Raw genomic sequence first — 21,227 nt, forward strand, 5'->3', positions numbered from 1 at the left:
TACATTGCAGTTACTTAAACACTTGTAGGGAACGAGCACCTATCATTAAACACTGCATGTTATACAATCATCATTTTGATGAACTTCGGTAGCCTATTACTGAAACCATTACGGTCCCATACAAGTTGGAAATGTACCCCTAGATTCATCATTCTGCTATAGGATGAGTCGTGAAAAAAAGGGGTGGGGAGGTCGATAGTGGGCAGCCAGCCACACACTGTCACCCCCTCACCACCATGGGAAAAGGAGTAGTGATTTCCTGTGAAAAACGTTACCGCCCGCAGCACTGCCGAGAGATAACTCCGCCCAAACCCCGCCCACCATGATACCCCGCCCACCACGATAATAATCCAGCAATACTGGATTATTACTGTGAAACCACTTATTCCACTGGATATGAATGAAGAAGTTGAATAGGTTAGCATTCTTTAAAATGCAAAAACAAGCGTTTGAATCTCTTACAGCACTTATCTTGATTGGTTCTTTCAGAGACTTCATGACATACATTGAGCTTTTAAATTAACAGTGTTGGGATCCTAGCAAACCTGTATGGATGAAAAAACCCCCCACCCTGAAGCACATCAGCAAAACACAGGACTGGTGGCAGGTGTCCCTCTGCAGTTATAAGAGAAGAACACCTTCAATGTTCATATAATAGACTTTGGGGTGGATTTTAAATGCCCTACATGCGTAAATCCGGCCGGATTTATGTGCACCGGTGGCCTATTTTGCATAGGCCACCGGTGCACGCAGAGCCCTGGGACGCGCGTAAGTCCCGGGGCTTCATAAAAGGGGCGTGTCGGGGGGCGTTGCGGAATGACGCGGCATTTCGGGGGCGTGACGCGGTGTTGCGGGGGCGGGCCCGGGGGCGTGGCGCCGGCCCGGGGGCGTGGTCGAGGCCTCCGGACCAGCCCCCGGGTCAGGTGATGGCGCGCCAGCAGCCCGCTGGTGCGCGCAGATTTACGTCTGCTTTTAGCAGGCGTAAATCATGCAACAAAGGTAAGAGGGGGGGTTTAGATAGGGCCGGGGCACTCTGAAATCAGAGCGGTTCCCTCCGAGGCACTCTGAAATCAGAGCGGCTTCGGAGGGAACAGGCAGCGCGCGCTGGGCTCGGCGCACGCAGGTTGCACAAATGTGCACCCCCTTGCACGCACTGACCCTGGATTTTATAAGATACGCGCGGCTACGCGCGTATCTTATAAAATCCAGCGTACTTTTGTTTGCACAAATTTATAAAATCTACCCCTTTGATTTTATGTGCAACACTTGAAAAATAAAAATGATACAGAGATTCAGGGAGACTGATGATTATAATGAAAAACTGTGCTTAACCGAAGGTTCATGGGTATGATGGTCGCCCCTCCTTGGATAAAATTTTGTAGGTGTTTGATAGTGTGATTAATTAGTTTTGTATTTATCATCTTACCACATTGTATAATATTCTCCTATAGAACAATCCACTAACATTAAATTCTATGGATTTCAAATTTAATCCCCAGAATATAATACAAATGTACTCATCATACTATAGTGTTGACCTCATACTGGTAGAGATTAGCATCATGGTGCATTCTGGCTTTCTTCTAGGTTAATCACTGTGGGAAGGATAGCAAACTTTAATTTCCACAGAATAACTACTGATGCAATTAATGGCAGTGGCTATTCCCTAAGTAAGAGTGACAATTCACTGAACACTTTACGTTTGTTTCCCTGTTGTATTATAATTAGGGACCTTCTTTTTCAGTTTTTATTTTATTTTCGAAATCTTGTTCAATGTTTAGAGCTCAGTTTATGTTACACATTCTTATAAAATGATACAAGAAAAATAATAGTTTCAGTGTGAAGTCTTACAGGAAATATTTGGTAGCAAGGTGTCATAAGTCGAGGCTTTCCATCTGCCGATCTTATTCTTTAACATTTCTGCTCTTACAAAGTACCATTTCATTGAGTGTTTGTATTCCTTTCATCCTCTGCAGATATCAAACACATTTGTCCTGAACCCTCGCAGACCCACAATCATAAACTCCAACTGAATGCAAGTCTGTAAATCAGAGCCTGCCTGGACTGCACTGCTGCTTTTATCATTCACCGCTTACTGCTATCAAAGTCTACAATGGGATTAGTGGGAAACAGCTGTAATTCCCTGCCCTTTAAACTCTCTCTTGAACAGCAGGCTTCTCTGCTCAAAGAAAGCACAACACTTGCAAATGCAAATTAGGACCCCTGAGCTCCTGACAGGCTTTATTTTACTTAAACAATTCATTGGTCCCATTAGTCATAGTTAAAAATGCTAAACTTGTGTGCTTTCAGGTGGGGGAGGAGGCGCCTGCTTGCAGCTTTAAATATGGGATCTTGTACACATGTCTGACCCAGAAGAGCAGGGGGATGTGAGAGGAGGATATCCTGCAAGCAGTCAAAGCTTGCATGGCTGACCAGTGGGATACAGCTGACCAGTGGGATTCAGCTGACCAGGGTAGACAGGACGGGACAAATGATCTTCATCTGCCATCACCATGTTATGTTACTATAGCTTTGTGTTCCCAAGGTTCACAATTAAAGTGCTGTATTACTGCTTAAATCAGAAGGTTATTTGCTGCATTCATTTGCAAAGCTTGATATTTTAATATCTTACTTATGATTATGAACAGTACAGATGGAGGGAATTTATGTAACAACTGACCCAAAAGTTTGTTATGGTAGCAAAACTGATTATTATATTTTCTTTTTATAAACCAATGCTGCAACTTCTTCCAAAAACTGCAACCACTTCCTCCAGAGTGGTCCAGTGAGGCACCTGCTGCCGGCTGCCAAGGACGGCCGCAGAAGGAACCCAGGCAGCTGACCAAGCCATGGAGGAGCTGCGCACAGGGTGACCCATCACTCAACGAGTCAGGCCAGACTGCGGCTGAAAGCGTAGGGGTCCAAGGGGGCAGTATTGCTTCTTTCTGTTCGGTCAGCTCCAGCAACACTTCCACCTCATCCAAATCCTAGTGAGAGCATTCAGCAGCCTGGGCTAGAGGAGGAATAGCCTAGTGGTTAGAGCAGGGGGCTACAAACCAGGAGACCAGGGTTCGAGTCCTGCTGTTGCTCCTTGTGATCTTGAGCAAGTCACTTTACCCTCCATTGCCTCAGGTACAAACTTAGATTGTAAGCCCTCTGGGGATAGGGAAATACCTACAGTACCTGAATGTAAACCGGTGTGATATCTCAGATCGAATGTCGGTATATACAAATAAATAAATAGCCACCCTAGGGAGGAGTTGGCAAGGGGTCACCTGGTTTTGAAATCCTACCAAAAAGTTATGAAGAGAAAATATATTGATACTTAAGGGTAGACTCCAAAAATATAGGAGTGCTTCTCACAAACTGAGGTTTTAGGGGCAAAGTTTTACTAATCTGGGCTTCCTTTTTCCATTTAGTGGCCAACAAGAAACTGGAGGGAAGTGGAATGGATGAAAATCCTTTTACAGTAGAAAATGTGTGGGAAGAGCTTAAGAACCTGAAAGTGGACAAAGCCATGGGGCCTGATGGGATTCATCCAAGGATATTGAGGGAGCTCAGAGATGTTCTGGCAGCTCCGATGTGTGACCTGTTCAATAGATCCCTAGAAACGGGAGTGGTGCCGAGTGATTGGAGAAGAGCGGTGGTGGTCCCGCTTCACAAGAGTGGGAACAGGGAGGAGGCTGGCAACTACAGACTGGTTAGCCTCACTTCGGTGGTGGGAAAAGTAATGGAGTCACTGCTGAAAGAGAGAATAGTGAACTATCTACAGTCCGGAGAATTGATGGACCAGAGGCAACATGGATTCACCAGGGGAAGATCCTGTCAGACAAATCTGATTAACTTTTTTGACTGGGTAACCAAGGAATTGGATCGAGGAAGAGCGCTTGATATCATATACTTGGATTTCAGCAAAGCTTTTGATACGGTTCCGCACAGGAGACTGGTGAATAAAATGAGAAGCTTAGGAGTGAGGGCCGAGGTGGTGACCTGGATTGCAAATTGGCTGACTGACAGAAGACAATGTGTGATGGTAAATGGAACCTTCTCTGAAGAGAGAGCGGTTTTAAGTGGTGTACCGCAAGGATCGGTGTTGGGACCGGTCCTGTTCAATATCTTTGTGAGCGACATTGCGGACGGGATAGAAGGTAAGGTTTATCTTTTCGCGGATGACACTAAGATCTGCAACAGAGTGGACACGCCGGAAGGAGTGGAGAGAATGAGACGGGATCTAAGGAAACTGGAAGAGTGGTCGAAGATATGGCAGCTGAGATTCAATGCCAAGAAGTGCAAAGTCATGCATATGGGGAGTGGAAATCCGAATGAACTGTACTCGATGGGGGGGGAAAAGCTGATGTGCACGGAGCAGGAGAGGGACCTTGGGGTGATAGTGTCTAATGATATGAAGTCTGCGAAACAATGCGACAAGGCGATAGCAAAAGCCAGAAGAATGCTGGGCTGCATAGAGAGAGGAATATCGAGTAAGAAAAGGGAAGTGATTATTCCCTTGTACAGGTCCTTGGTGAGGCCTCACCTGGAGTACTGTGTTCAGTTCTGGAGACCGTATCTACAAAAAGACAAAGACAAGATGGAAGCGGTACAGAGAAGGGCGACCAAGAAGGTGGAGGATCTTCATCGCATGACGTACGAGGAGAGATTGAAGAATCTAAATATGTACACCCTGGAGGAAAGGAGGAGCAGAGGTGATATGATACAGACTTTCAGATACTTGAAAGGTTTTAATGATCCAAAGACAACGACAAACCTGTTCCGTAGGAAAAAAATCAGCAGAACCAGGGGTCACGATTTGAAGCTCCAGGGAGGAAGATTCAGAACCAATGTCAGGAAGTATTTCTTCACGGAGAGGGTGGTGGACGCCTGGAATGCCCTTCCGGAGGATGTGGTGAAGACCAGAACTGTGAAGGACTTCAAAGGGGCATGGGATAAACACTGTGGATCCATAAAGTCAAGAGGCCGCCAATGAAGAGTGGGTGACTCGCCAGAATGACGGCTACTGCCTGGAGACAATACCCTTATTCAATAAACATACACATGCTTACTGTGACTCCAACATCGCTCTAAGCTTCAACAGCAAGAGGAAATGTAGAAAAATGGATTTACACTCACAAAGAGGGGAGTAGCTGGCTTGTTACGGCAGTTACTACCCCAAACCAAATAAGCCTGATGCTTCACCTTCAATGCATATACAGCATAGCTGTATATGAAGGTGAAAAAAGCTAAGTTAAGCCGTCTCTTGGGAAAACAAAAAACTTTAACAAAAACCGCGCCGACAACGGGAGCCCCGCCCCCGATCCAGCTCCACCAATAGGAGCCAGCCCTGAGGGGCTTTAAATCAGGACTCGGCCCGGCGCCGCGCGCCGCGCGCCGCGTGCCGAAGGAGCGCAACAAAGGGGCAGGCCCCTTTGTTTCGCCCCTTCGTACAGCCCCGAGGAAGCCCCGAGCCATACCCGCGTAAGGATTTACTGTTACATATATCATTTCGGCGGCCTTCTTCCCGGCACCCACCCGCACCCAACCACCTACTCCTCCTCTCTGCTGAGGCGTGCGTGATCAGCGCGGCCCATCTGGGGCAAAAACCTGCTCAACAGACACTCCAGATGAGCCGTGCAGGAGCCGTGCAGGAGAGACGGTAGGCAAAAGACAAAAATACCCAAAACAAAACTAATACTTATTAACCACTCCAGAGCTGAGAACCAGGCCCGCAGGACACAATGTGGTGAGTGAGCCGCGCCCCTAAGCAGGCTTCAGGCCTATCAGAGGGCGGCCAGATCAGAGACTCATCCAGCACACATCCAGTCTCCAGCAGCTCATCTAGCAGCACTCATCCAGTCTCCAGTAGCTCATCCAGCAGCACACATCCAGTCTCCAGCAGCTCATCTAGCAGCACTCATCCAGTCTCCAGCAGCTCATCTAGCAGCACTTATCCAGTCTCCAGCAGCACACATCCAGTCTCCAGCAGCTCATCTAGCAGCACTCATCCAGTCTCCAGCAGCACACATCCAGTCTCCAGCAGCTCATCTAGCAGCACACATCCAGTCTCCAGCAGCACACATCCAGTCTCCAGCAGCTCATCTTGCAGCACACATCCAGTCTCCAGCAGCACTCATCCAGTCTCCAGCAGCTCATCCAGCAGCACTCATCCAGTCTCCAGCAGCACACATCCAGTCTCCAGCAGCACTCATCCAGCAGCACTCATCCAGTCTCCAGCAGCACACATCCAGTCTCCAGCAGCTCATCTAGCAGTACACATCCAGTCTCCAGCAGCACACATCCAGTCTCCAGCAGCTCATCTAGCAGCACACATCCAGTCTCCAGCAGCACACATCCAGTCTCCAGCAGCTCATCTAGCAACACTCATCCAGTCTCCAGCAGCACTCATCCAGTCTCCAGCAGCTCATCCAGCAGCACTCATCCAGTCTCCAGCAGCACACATCCAGTCTCCAGCAGCACACATCCAGTCTCCAGCAGCACTCATCCAGCAGCACTCATCCAGTCTCCAGCAGCACACATCCAGTCTCCAGCAGCACTCATCCAGCAGCACTCATCCAGTCTCCAGCAGCACACATCCAGTCTCCAGCAGCTCATCTAGCAGTACACATCCAGTCTCCAGCAGCACACATCCAGTCTCCAGCAGCTCATCTAGCAGCACACATCCAGTCTCCAGCAGCACACATCCAGTCTCCAGCAGCTCATCTAGCAACACTCATCCAGTCTCCAGCAGCACTCATCCAGTCTCCAGCAGCACTCATCCAGACTCTAGCAGCACTCATCCAGACTCCAGTAGCTCATCTAGCAGCACATCCAGCGTCTAACAACACTCTTCAAGCACCGATCCAACCTTATCCAATTATGCATTACCGCCCACGCACCTACAAATCACTCATCCCAATCATGATCTCCCCCACTACACAGTTCCTAGGTCTCACTCTATTCACCATCATCCTTTTCAACGCTCAATCGCTCACCAACAAAACCCTTATACTAAACGACATACTGCAGGACTCAACCCCAGACTTTTGTGCCATAACAGAAACATGGCTCAAATCCACAGATATAACCCCTCATTAACCAACTACCAACACAGACGTACAATTTCTTCTCCATCCCAAGACAAAAAAAAAGAGGAGGGGGTATCTTCTTAGCTGCTAAAAAATCCTTAAGGTTCACACACCACCACATCAGCACAGCTACCAAACTAGAAGTAGGACTGTTCAAATCAGAACATCTCCAAATCCTTCTAGTCTATGCCCCTCCAGGATTACTAGAGTCAGACGCCTCACCTATTATTGAAACCATAACTTTACATCTCAATCTGGACTCTCCTGCTATAATCCTGGGCGACTTCAACTTACATGTTGACAAAGTCCCTCTTTCAACAAACTGTGAAGCTTTCCTCACCGCAATGTCAGCAATGGGTTTCAAACAACAAATCAACAAACCCACTCACAAAGCAGGCCATACACTCGATCTCTTCTTTATAAACTCCGGTATTTCTCTTACAAATCAACCAAATTGCAAAAAAGTCCCATGGTCTGACCATTCGCTAATCTCCACCAGCTTCTCTTTACCAAGATCAGACTACAATCTAAACTCAAGACCCTCTTTCTTATACAGAAAACCTTGTTCCTCGGAACACCTCAGCAACCTTCTTACCTCAGATCTACCACTCATTGATGTCTCTACGCCCAATTCGGCCCTCCAATCCTGGTCCAAAATAACTAAATCTATAGCAAACACTCTCTGCCCACTGACAACCAAAACAAGGTCTTCTAGTGTATCCAAAAGACAACCCTGGTTTAATGATGAACTGCGAAAGCTCAAACAACTACTTCGGCAGAAAGAAAGAAAATGGCGTAAAGCCCCCTCACCGGCCTCACTATCTGAATACAAACGCTCACTCCATTTATACAAAAGTACCACGCTGAAAACAAAAAGAGACTATTACGCCCGGAAAGTTCATCATCTAATCTTTGATTCAAAAGCCCTATTCACCTTTGTCTCCAGCCTCACTAAACCCATCATTCCAGATATCCCACCAGAGTTAGCCCAGACTAAAGCAGATGAATTGGCTCTTCATTTCAACAAAAAAATATCGGATCTCCTCAATCAGCTGATTACAAACACTACTGTTCCAGATACCACATATCTCCCCCAAGACAAAAACATCCAGCTTAACGCTTTCGAACCCATCACAATCACAGAGATACATTCGGTGTTAAAGAGAATGAAACCGTCATCACACCCATTTGATCAAATCCCTTCCAAATTGCTTCTTCTCATCCCTGATACTATAGCAAAAACACTGGCAGAAATCATAAATTGCTCCCTATCACATGGGATCTACCCAGATGACCTAAAAACAGCCTCAATCAAGCCACTGCTAAAAAAACCAAATCTAAATGCTTGTGATCCCAACAACTTCCGCCCGATTTCCAACCTCCCATTCATAGCTAAAATCATGGAAAAATTGGTAAACACCCAACTATCCAACTACTTAGAGGACCACAGTATTCTGTCCCCAAACCAATATGGTTTCCGTAAAGCTGCAAGCACTGAAACCCCTACTACTCTCTCTCATGGACTTCCTCATTTCTGGAATGATAAAGGCCAAACATTTTTACTAATCCTCCTTGACTTCTCGGCGGCCTTCGACACCGTCAATCACACCCTACTCCTAAAACAACTGGCAAATATTGGATTGACAGGTTCTACACTAAACTGGTTCAAAACATTCCTAGAAAACAGAGGATATAGAGTCAAAATCCACAATAAAGAATCCCAATACCACCCTTCTAACAGAGGAGTGCCGCAAGGTTCATCACTTTCACCCACGCTCTTTAATGTCTACCTGTTACCACTATGTCAACTTCTTACAAAATTAAACCTGAAACACTTCCTTTTCGCAGATGACGTACAGATCGTGATTCCCATAAAAGAAACAATCTCAAAAACAATGGAACACTGGGACAGTTGCTTATTAGAAATTAAACCCCTCCTCACCAGCCTAAACCTCGTACTTAACGCTTCAAAAACGGAATTTCTGCTCATATCACCGGAAAACAATAACACACTTCCAAAACCAACCGCACTCCTTCAATCTACCCATGTAAGAGATCTAGGAGCTATCTTAGACAATCGTCTCAACCTTAAAACATTCATTAACCAAACCACCAAAGATTGCTTCTACAAATTACACATTCTGAAAAGAATCAAAACACTTTTCCACACTATGGACTTTAGAACAATCTTGCAAGCAATAATTTTTTCAAAACTAGATTATTGCAACTCTTTACTATTAGGCCTCCCAGCTTCTTACATCAAACCCCTACAAATGGTTCAGAACTCCGCAGCCAGAAGTCCTTTCAAATTCCAGGAAAATGGACCACATCTCCCCTATCCTCCAAAAACTTCATTGGCTACCAATCCACTATAGAATCATGTATAAATCCATCAACATCATATACAAGACCATCAACCAACTCACGCAACTAGATCTTCAAATACCATTTAAAAAATACACTTCTGCCAGACCTATTAGGGAATACTACAAAGAGTCACTCCAAATTCCAAATGCCAAAACCTATCAACATAAATCTTTGAGTCTCAGAGCCTTCTCTACAGCAGGTCCAGTTCTGTGGAACTCTATACCACCTGATCTAAGACAAGAGCCATGCGCTCTAACATTTAGGAAAAGACTAAAAACTTGGCTTTTCAAAAAAGCATTTCCAAGCCTTGAATAAAATACACTCATCAACACAAACTGCCATGTAACCTCTGGATCCAAATAAGAATCCACCTATCATAATCTTATCACTATTACGTTTTGAGTTTTATCATATCATCACCATACTCTACTGTGTCATATTGATTCTCTTGTTTATATTACCGCTCATATTTATGTACCGTCACATTCATGCAAATAGGCTTATTTACTTACTCTGCTGCACTATCACTTTAATTGTGTTAAATGTAAATATTGCATTGTTTAACCTCTCCCCTCTTCCAGTTCCAAGTTAATTTTCCCTGTTATATTGTAACTTTCTCACACCTTTTAATTGATTCTCTGTATTTAAAGTTCAAATTTGTATTGGAAATATTTATTACGTTACGCTATACTTTGCACACATTGTTATTTGTAAACCGGGTTGATGTGATTCCTATCATGAAACTCGGTATAACAAAAATAATAAATAAATAAATAAATAAATATAGTTCTCTGCTTCAACGGCAGGGGAGAAGAAAAAAGGGTTCGCACTCACAAAGCGGGGAGTAGCTGGCTTGTTACGGCGGTTACTACCCCAAACCAATTGTGTCCGATACTTCACTTTCGATGCATATCCAGCATGGCTCTCTGCTTCAACGGCATGGGAGAAGACTGATACATCACGCATTCCAGCATAGCTCCCTGCTTCAACAGCAGGGGAGAAGAAAAACAACCAATAAGGACTGTATAACATAGTCTGGGTAAAACAAATAAGCATGGGTGTAGCTTGCTTATTGCGGCGGTTACTACCCCTACTACCCCTAACTAATCAAGCTAGATATTTCAATGGTGGGGGTGGAAGGGAAATAGAACCAAGAGCTAAGAGAAACAGATAAGTATGAGAGAAAAAAAACGTGTGAAGCTTGCTGGGCAGACTGGATGGGCCGTTTGGTCTTCTTCTGCCGTCATTTCTATGTTTCTATATGTTTCTATGTTTCTAATATCCACAACTGAACAAGTTACTAGAAAAACGTATCCAGTTAGCTTGGCTGTGCCACAGAATATACTCAGCTATCTTACAGTTAGCAAAATAAGACCTAGACGAAATGATGAAGACAGGTGAAGAGAAAACTGACCACAAAAACATAAACTGAGAAGACAAAGCAGACAGCTAGGAACTCAGGACCAACACAGCAGAATCAGGAACCAGGAATGCAGAGGCAAAGCACTTCTGCAAAGGAGTCAACCTATTGCCAAGGCAAGGAGAAGCAGGAGAAATAGCCTTAGGTAATTCCTGTCCTGTGATGTCACAATCAGGCACACTTGTGCTTTTCCCGCCATGGACCCTTTAAGGGGAGCTCAGTCGGGTATGTGTGTACCTATGGGAGACCCTGGGAGTAGCATCGGAGGAAGGCAATGTGTGAGGCCTACTGTCTGCATCTTCCAGAGCTGTCTGTGTTGGCAGGAGTGGCCATGAAGACGGTGGCACCCGACAGGCCACAGTGTCCTGGACCAGGGTCCTCCCCCAGCAGTGAGAAGCGTCGCATCGGACCCAAGGTTGGAGGTAAGAATGCAAGCTAATAACTTTCAGCATAGGATTTCACAGCGCACAAACATTATATTCAAGTAACCTGGAGTTAAAATGCAATGTATCCAGGGACAATGTGCCAGGCATCCTGAAGCACCGCTCAATAGCAGGAATCCTGGCTCACCCAAAACATTACCTTCCCCAAACAATGGCTATAAGGAATTTATTCTTTAATGTGAAGAACTTTACCTTCCTCAAATCATGGTGAGCCAGTAAGATACAGAAGGCTAGACTGACAAAGAGTAGGAAATTACCTGTACCGGATGGTATACATCCCAGGATTCTGAAAGAACTAAAAAATGAAACTTTAGGACTGTTTCAAGTAATTAGTAACCTATGATTAAAATCATCCACCATACCTGAGGACTGGAGGATGGCAAATGTAACCCAAATATTTAAAAAAGGGTCCAGAGGTGACCTGGGAACTATAGGCCAGTGAGCCTGACTTCAATGCCGGGAAAAATTATGGAAACTGCTTTAAAGGATAAAATCACATAATATTTAGACAAACATGACTTAATGGGACACAGGCAGCATGGATTTACCCAAGGGAAGTCTTGCCTCACAAATCTGCTTCATTTTTTTTGAAGGAGTGAATAAACATGTGAATAAAGGTGAACCAGTAGATGTGGTATATTTGGATTTTCATAAGGCTTTGACAAAGTCCCTCATGAGAGGCTACTAAGAAAAGTAAAAAGACATAGGATAGGAGATGATGTCCTTTCATGCATTTCAAATTGGTTAAAAGACAGGAAACAGAGAGTAGGATTAAATGGTGTGTTTTCATAGTAGGAAAAGATAAACCGTGGAGTGCCTCAGGGATCTGTACTTGGACCGGTGCTTTTTAATATATTTATAAAGAATCTGGAAAGGGGTACAATGAGTGAGGTGATCAAATTTGCAGAAGACACAAAATTATTCAGAGTAGTTAAATCATAAGCAGATTGTGATACATTACAGGAGGACCTTGCAAGACTGGAAGATTGGGCAACCAAATGGCAGATGAAATTTAATGTGGACAAGTGCAAGGTGATGCATATAGGGAAAAATAACCCTTGCTATAATTACACAATGTTAGGTTCTATATTAGGAGCTACAACCCAAGAAAGAGATCTAGGTGTCATAGTGGATAACACATTGAAATCGTCGGCTCAGTGTGCTGCAGCAGTCAAAAAAGCAAACAGAATGTTAGGAATTATTAGGAAGGGAATGGTTAATAAAACGGAAAATGTCATAATGCCTCTATATCGTTCCATGGTGAGACCGCACCTTGAATACTGTGTACAATTCTGGTCGCCGCATCTCAAAAAAGATATAATTGCGATGGAGAAGGTACAGAGAAGGGCAACCAAAATGATAAAGGGGATGGAACAGCTCCCGTATGAGGAAAGACTAAAGAGGTTAGGACTTTTCAGCTTGGAGAAGAGACGGCTGAGAGGGGATATGAAAGATGTCTACAAAATCATGAAAGTGAATGTGAATTGGTTATTTACTCTTTCAGATAATAGGACTAGGGGGCACTCCATGAAGTTATCAAGTAGCATATTTAAAAGAAATTTAAGAAATTTCTTTTTCACTCAACGCACAATTAAGCTCTGGAATTTGTTGCCAGATTTGAACAAAACGGTTTACAATTAATTCAGAATGGGGGTCATTTTCAAAGGAGTTACGCATGTAAATGTGACATACTATCGTAGCAATTTTCAAAAGCTATTTACTCGAGTAAAGTGCACTTACTTGAGTAAATCCTATGGACAATTCAATGGCATATATTGTAGCAATTTTGAAAAGCCCACTTACTTGAGTAAAGTGTATTTACTCGAGCAAAAACCAGTTTTGCTCGAGTAAATGCTTTTGAAAATCTGGCCCAATATGAAAATAACAAAATAAAATGAAATAAGATAAAATTAAAATAAACTAAAAAGAAATTTAAGATAGTAATAACAATGAAATAAAATAATAAAATAAAGTCTGAATAAAAATACATTGGTAACAAATCTACAATATAAATGGGCTCTGACCGACGGCCCACAAATGCGCAGTAGAGAGCAGCTGAACCGCGCATGTGCGGACCATAGAGCTCTGCGCGACGTGCTGGTTGTCACAGAGGGGAGGAGGAAAGGGCAGATGAGCCGCTGCTCCTAGAAACAGCTCAGCCTGTTCCTCCGCCGCTGGGTAAGGGACTGCTGGACCGTTACGCACAGGAGGAAGAAAGGGCAGAAGAGTCGCCAAGCCGTCCATCCGCTGCCGGGGAAGGGGGGAGGGAGTTGGGACGGCCGGAGCAGAGCAAATGCAGTAGAAAGTGGCTGTGAAGAGATCACAAGCAGCTGCAGCAGCCAAAGCACAAAGAGCTGAACAGAGAACAGCTCAGCCTGCTTCCCCGCCCCCTGAGTCCCACAGATAAGGAGAAGCCAAGTAAATATCCCGCAACTGCAGGGGGGGGAGCAGTGCTGGCAACCCGCCCGTGGGTCTCAGCCACCACGGGAAGAGTTTATATGGGCATCGCTCCACCCCTACTCCCAGCAAAACACCAGCACAAAAATGAAAGCCAGAGCCCTGCTCCCTCCTCCCTCTCAAGCCCCAGATCAGATTTCTTAAAGGCACAGGTCTCCCAGAAAGAGCAAAGCAAGCCAGGCAACATGTCCCAAATCTGTTGCAGCTCCTGCCGCCGCTGCCTCCTGCCCTTCGCCAGGGGGGAGGAGCGGAGTGTTTTCGTCACTCTCCCAGACACAACAGGCATGGGAACTTTGCAAGCTCTTGCGAGAGCAGAGCAAAGACTTAGGTGGAGAGGGGACAAAAATCTCACTCGTTTTAACTGTGTGAGAGAGAAGTGTGGAAATGTGCACTGAAGGCGCGTGTGAGTGCCAGAGAGAGACTACGTGACGGATTGTGTATGTGTGCGAGAGGGATTGGGCATGCGTGTGTGAGGGACAGAGAGAGAGTGTATGTGCAAGAGGGAGAGAGAGGAAGCCTATGTAGGGGTTGTATGAGAGAGAGATTCTCTACCCCCCCCCCCCCCCCAGCTCTCCACTTAGAGTTTAGAGTGGAAGGGGTTGAGTGTAGAGGGGAACGGGAGAGCAAAGGAGTTGGGGCCTGTAAGGATAGAGTGAAAGGGGTCTGAGCCTGTCCCTCTGCCACCGGGGAAGGGGGGAGGGAGTTGGGATGGCAGGACCATTACGCCTCGTGAGATCCCCCTCGGCCGCCACTGCAGCTCCGACCACCGCTGCCGCCTCTGGCCCTTCGTGGTGCTGGGGGGGGGGGGGGGGGGGGGGGAGAAGCGGAGCAGAGCAAAGACGTAGGAGGAGAGGGGACAATAATCTCACACATTTTAATGGGCTTAACAGCTTGTATTTATATAAAACAAACCTTGTTATGTATTTAGGTTAATATTTACTTTACTAAAAAAACAGAACAGATAGAAAATAAAGGTAGTTAAATCAACTAAAGAAGAGTAGTAGAAGAAAGAATATCTTGCTTCTTATTCTATAACTTTGAATGCTTCTTTAAACAGATATGTTTTTAGTGATTTTTTTAAATCTTTACTATTGCAGATTTGACGTAATGAATTCGGCAATGCATTCCAAAGTATAGGACCCGCAACCGAAAAGGCTCTTTCTCGGGTTATATTCAATCTTGCCAGCCTTACAGATGGCACATCTAGGAGACTCTTATTTGAGGATCTGAGTTCTCTTGAAGGTTTGTAGATTCTTAAAATAGCACAAAGCCATTTGGGGTTAGGATTATTTAATAAAGAATGGATTATGGTTAGTATTTTATACAATATCCGGTATTTGATAGGTAACCAACGCAAATTGTATAAAATAGGGGAAATGTGTTGCTTTAGAGGTGTGCCTGTGAGAATGCGAGCTGCGGTATTTTGTATCAACTGTAAAGGTTTGATAGTTGTTTATGGAAGGCCTACATTTAGGCCGTTACAATATATGCCGGAGAATATTAATGACTGAATAACCAAACAAAATTCTTGAACAGATAACAGTGGTTTTAATCATTTTGGCAAATGTAGGCCTGGATTTTCTTAGGTCTGTGACCTTAGAAAATCTGGCAGTAACGGGGGTGGGGGGGGGGGCGCAAAGTGAGGGGCGGGCCTGCGAAAGCCGGCAGCCATTGCACCACTAAGGTGTAGTTATTCGTCGCGAAACTGGCGGCGATAAGGGTCCTTACCTTTTTCCGCCAGCGATGTGTCCACAGCATTGGCCCCAGTGCCTCCCCGACCCCTCCTCTTCCGGGGCCGATTCCGCCCCCTTTAGTGATCGCACGTGAAAAGTCCCTTTTCGCGTGTGATTGCTTTTGAAAATGACCCCTGTAGTTTGAAAAATGCATTTTTGACCACTTTTGAAATATGACAAGATAAAGAAAGGGTTGTATCCAGTGTAATTCCTAGACAACATGCTTGTTTAATGATTGGAATAGGTTCATTATCAATCATTATATGCGAAGGTGGGCAATTGGTTGGGTTGTCAATGAAGCTTAGGAATAAGATTTCGTGTTTTTTTGCATTTAATTTTAAACGGCTATGGTCCATCCATTTCTCTATGGTTTTAATATAAATTTGGACTGTGGAAAGAGTTTCAGACCAGGATGAATTGTATGGGACGAAAAGTTGGATGTCATCTGCATATATTTTAAATTGGATATTTAATGCAGAAAGGATGTACATAAAGGAATTAAATATATGTTAAAGAGAATCGGTGAAAGGGATGAAACTTGAGGAACCCCAATAGGCACAGAATATGATTGTGATGTGCATGATCCAATATTGATCTGACAGGAACGATTAGTCAAAAAGCTTTTGAACCAGTTTAACACAGTGGATTGAGTTAAGAACATAAGAACATAAGAAAATGCCATACTGGGTCAGACCAAGGGTCCATCAAGCCCAGCATCCTGTTTCCAACAATGGCCAATCCAGGCCATAAGAACCTGGCAATTACCCAGCCGGGAGGCTGGACAATAAGATGTTATGATCTAGCATATCGAACGCCACAGAGATGTCTAACAGAATCAATATGAAATCAGTTAGCATAGCTGGATTTAGAAAAGGTTTGGATAAGTTCCTGGAGGAGAAGGCCAAAACTGCTGTTAATCAATAGGGAATAGACACTGTGTGTTTCTGGCATTCATGGCATGGGATCTATTTTGGGAACTAGCCAGGTACTTGTAGCCTAGGTTGATCACTGTTGGAAACTGGATGCTGGCTTGATGGACCCTTGGTCTGACCCAGTATGACATATCTTATGTTCTTATGTAAATAAGTACACTCATAAATTGAGAGGATATTATACATGGAAATAAACACAAGTGGTATTTGCCCGTGTAATTATATTTACATAGGGCAGACTAAACGGATGGTTAGCATATGAATTAGAGAACATTTAAGTTGTATTAGGACTAATAAAACACAAGCTCCTTTGGTAAAGCATTGAATTGAAATGGCTCATTCTGATGATTTAAGATTTTTGGTTATTCATCAAGAACATAACATACAGGGGGTGATATCACAAGAAAACTTATTTTAAAAGAACAAAAATTTATTTTTTGAGTGGCAAAAACTCGCCCGAATGGATTAAATCAGGAAGTTGAATGGTGGCCATTGTTGTGAGTTAATTAATTTTAGTTATCTTGAGGATGCCCATCGTGTTGACAATTCATTAGGGTTTAAAGTGGATAACTAATCTGTTAGGGTTTAAAAAGGGAAGAAATTGACTCAATGCGCAGCCGCGGCATTTTTGAGGAAACTAACGGCGTGGTTTCCGTGTAAGAGAGGTGACTGGTACAGGTAATCAACATTGTTTAAGGAAGTTGAAAATTATGGGTTAGAAATGTTTAAGTGTTTGAAATATTTTAAAAGACATTTTTTGATATATTAAACAGCAGCAACGCTTTTGAATTAGATGTGGTAATGGAGGAGTTTTCTGTGGATGCAAATTAGGAGACTTGAGGAGTCCGATGCAGTAACTTTTTAAAGTGTAAGTTTATCCTTTTAAATTTGTTTATATATTTTTATTAATAGGGGGTAAATAGTGGACGTAAAACATTGTGAAAACATTGTGAAAATATATTAATAGTGGAGGAGGTTTTAGTGGACAGGAGTAGTGCGCTTCCTAGTGAATTATAGTTAGTATATGAAACATGGTGATAAAAATAATTAACGGGTTGTTTATGTAATTTTTTTAAGGTTGAAGCATTAAGTTCATTTGAAGCAGTGGCAATCTATGGAAACTGGATTTGAACGCTGATGGTCTGAGTGGTGATTAGCGGATCCCGAGATTTGAAGAAACTTGTTCTTAAAACTTGACTGATTGACAAATGAAGATTGACAGTCTTCATATTAAAAGTTGATGGAGTATGAGCCATGTTGGCGCGGGAAGAATCGAGTCATGGAAGTCTCCAGTTGGAAAACGTTATTGTAAATAGAGTTGTAAATCTGAGCATTGCAGAAAATCCCCTGAGGAAGCCTGATTCAGGTGAAACAAAGAGGATCCTGTTTTGTTGGGTTTGAATTTTCATGATGATTATTTTAGTATGTACGGTATGAGTGGTGTGAATGATGGAAGATGGGGTATTAAATAGATGTTTTTTGTATGGATTTTAAGTGGTGTAAAGAATTAATTTAGTGAAAATAACTTGATGTTTGTAAAATTTTGTAATAATAAATATAACAGTGTGAAATAAATTATATATTATTGTTTATTGTGAAATGTTTAGTTTGAAGTGTTTCCTTAGGTTTTGGGATTAATTGGTTTTAGGAAACATTATATACTTCTGTTGCTACACTATCTTATGTAAATAATGCCTATAAGACGGCCTTTATTCTTTAATGTGAAGATGCTTGTACAACACAAAAAGAAAGTGAGATCCAAACTCTGTTTAGAAGGAACAAACACTATTTGACAGTTCATTTGAAACTAATAAACAGCAGGCCTAAAGCAAACAAACCAATTAAGAGAACTGATATGTTTAAACTTGGCAGACACAACTAATCAAGAATCCTTGAAGATAAGCAGGTGATAAAATAATGACACAAAATGATGTGCGGAGTCCATCACTGCGCCAGAGAGCACGTGACAACAATTCTCTTTGTAGGATCTCAGAGCCTCTTCCTAGTCATTACAAAGCACACGTTTTCTCAAATAAATAAGTGCATCACTTTGTTCCCTGCACATTTCAGGATGAATACCCCACTAGTGCCACATTTAAAAATGTTAAGGTAGTGCATGCCACAGGAATAAAATGCAGTTTCTTGTCACCCCTAATACTATTAATGATGAACGGTTGCCCAATGTCTTCATTCCCATCCTGTCCCCACCTTACCTCCACAGGCCACTGATGTCTCATCCTCTTCCCAATCGAACACGAGGAGCCCTGCCATGCTATAAACAGAGGGAACCGAGTCAGCCCACAGCCCTGCAACCACAGAAACCCGGAGGAGATGGGATGGTGAGCCGCACCAATGAACATGAAACCAAGAACTCGCACTGCTCTCTGTTTACAGCATAGCCGCAGCCGGGCTTAATGGGGAGAGGATGAGAGATTAGAGATCTGGGTGGGGGTGAGAATAAGAGTCGACAGGGCTGTGGGGATAGAAAATTTCCAGCCTCCAGATTTTTAGTGCATAAATACAGGTCTGGCTTGCCAGCTACCACAGAAAGACAGGTCTAGCTAGGGTGACAATTCAAAGCTGAAGCCAGGCCATAAATGATGTTTAACGAGCACTTTGACAGTATGTATTCATTTATATCATGGCTTTCCAACAGCACTCAGGTTTATCTCCATCCCGCTGATTTCAGCATAATCTTTTCTGCATACTGAAGCTCAGCTGCAAGTCACTTCTGTTGACATGTTGTGTTGTGAACAGTTCAATAACAGCATAACACACACTTTCTCCAACAACTTCACAAAGGACAGGCAGATGACAATCTGATTTCTTCTGTCTATTAGGTTAATTGAAGATTCTGGAAGCTTTCACTGGATTTGCATAAGAATTTGGACCACAGAAGCTCCTCGTCTTGTATTTACCAGAAATGCACAAATAGAGAGATACAGCTTCCCACGGACACTATCAAGGACATAACTGAAGTGGCTGATAAAACGTACAGTACTGGAAACAGCAGGAAATGAAAACAACATGTGCAATCGCAATTTATTTTCATTTGCAATTCATTACAATTTACTTTACTTCAATATTTAATTTACCCTGATAGACAGACAAATTCCCTGTTTAAAGGCACTGGGCTGCTCACACAGTTATTTATTACATGCAATAATTGAGATTTCCCTAAGCGAGAATGATTACTAAATTCAAGCAGGCCATAGTGTACAATGCTGACTTTATATTCGAGGGAGAGAATTTCTTTGGACAATCCGAGAAGTGTTGCATGCTTGGCAACTAATTTCAAATCAGATCCAGAAAACTGCAGCATGATTTTTGAAAAATGTGAAGAAAATGGCAGATGAAATGTAATATGGAGAAGTGTAAAGTGATGCACATGTGGGAAAGTAACCCCCACTGTAGTTACACAATGTTAGGTTCCATGCTAGGAGTTATAACCCAGAAAAAAGAAACGGGTGTCATCATGGACAATACTTTGAAATCCTCGGTTCAATGCGCAGCAGCAGACAATAAAGCAAACAGAATGTTAGGAATTATTAGGAAGGAAATAGTGAATACAATGGAGAATGTCATAATGCCTCTGTATCGCTCCATGGTGAGACCGCACATAGAGTACTGTATCTTTATAGTGTACTAGAGAGAAAGGAGACTAAAATCTAAAAGCAATGGAACAGCTCCCCTATGAGGAAAGGCTGAAGAGGTTAGGGCTGTTCAGCTTGGAGAAGAGACGGCTGAGAGGGGATATGATACAGGTGTATAAAATAATGAGTGGAGTAGAAAGGGTAAATGTGACTTAGTTGTTTACATTTTCAAATAATACAAAATGTATGGAACACTCCATAATGTTAGTAAGAAATCAGAGAACATTATTTTTCCCTCAATGCACAATTAAGCTCTGGAATTCATTGCATACGGATGCAGTAAATGCAGCCAGCATAGCTGGGTTTAAGAAAGGTTTGGATAAGTTCCTGGAGGAGAAGGTCATAAACTGTTATAAATCAGACATGCTAGGAGAAAGCCATTACTTATCCCTGCGTGTTAGTAGCATGGGATCTACTAATGTTTGGGATTCTGCCAGGTACTTGTATCCTGGATTGGTTACTGTTAGAAAGCAGGAGACAATATGGTGATCGGTAAAATTGGGGATTCTTTGTTGGTCTTAGCCCGACTCTGGCCAAGTTTCGCTCACAAAAGCTGCCTCAGGGGCTACTGTACCAATGGTAGCTTATATTATCTTACATGAATAATATAAGAACTTCTCATCACATTAATTTGAATTATGGAAAGTTGGCTCAATGTGAAATCAGCGATTTACCAATCGAAGTGTGGTAAATGTATTGAAATTACAGACTGCACTCTTAGTGCTCTAAGTATCTCAGTCACATAGTTTGTCTCTCAGTCACGTAGTTGGTCTCCTGCTTTCCAGCATTATTGATCTGCTTACGATTTGTTTCTTGGTTACTGTTAGAAACAGGATGCTAGGTGGATGAACCCTCAATGTGACCAAGTATGACAGCTCTTATGTTCTTAAACCCAAAAGTAAAGAAGGTACGTATTTTCTACTTAGCTCATAAAAAAAAGAAAATACAATTATATTGCATATACCCTAATAGCATTATAATATCTGACCACAGAAGCAACACAATTAAAGTCTGACAATTCATTTAACTTTTTTCTTTAATTATGATCATCTTACAGCAGGGTGCTCCAATTGCTGTAAGAAGGTCCAGGTTTGCGTCTTGTGCATGACACAGATTTCATAAAAAAAAAAAAAAAGAGTAGAT

At 43.1% G+C, this 21,227-nt stretch overlaps 1 protein-coding gene across 11 annotated transcripts in view; it reads right to left on the reverse strand.

Annotated features, from left to right (window-relative positions):
• The window catches only part of CACNA2D1 (calcium voltage-gated channel auxiliary subunit alpha2delta 1), a 1,026,983-nt gene that overhangs the window by 404,947 nt on the left and 600,809 nt on the right, over positions 1–21,227 (reverse strand). The gene's annotated exons all lie outside the window — the stretch shown is intronic.

This window comes from Rhinatrema bivittatum, chromosome 9 (genome assembly GCF_901001135.1).
Source record: "Rhinatrema bivittatum chromosome 9, aRhiBiv1.1, whole genome shotgun sequence".
NCBI lineage: Eukaryota > Metazoa > Chordata > Amphibia > Gymnophiona > Rhinatrematidae > Rhinatrema > Rhinatrema bivittatum.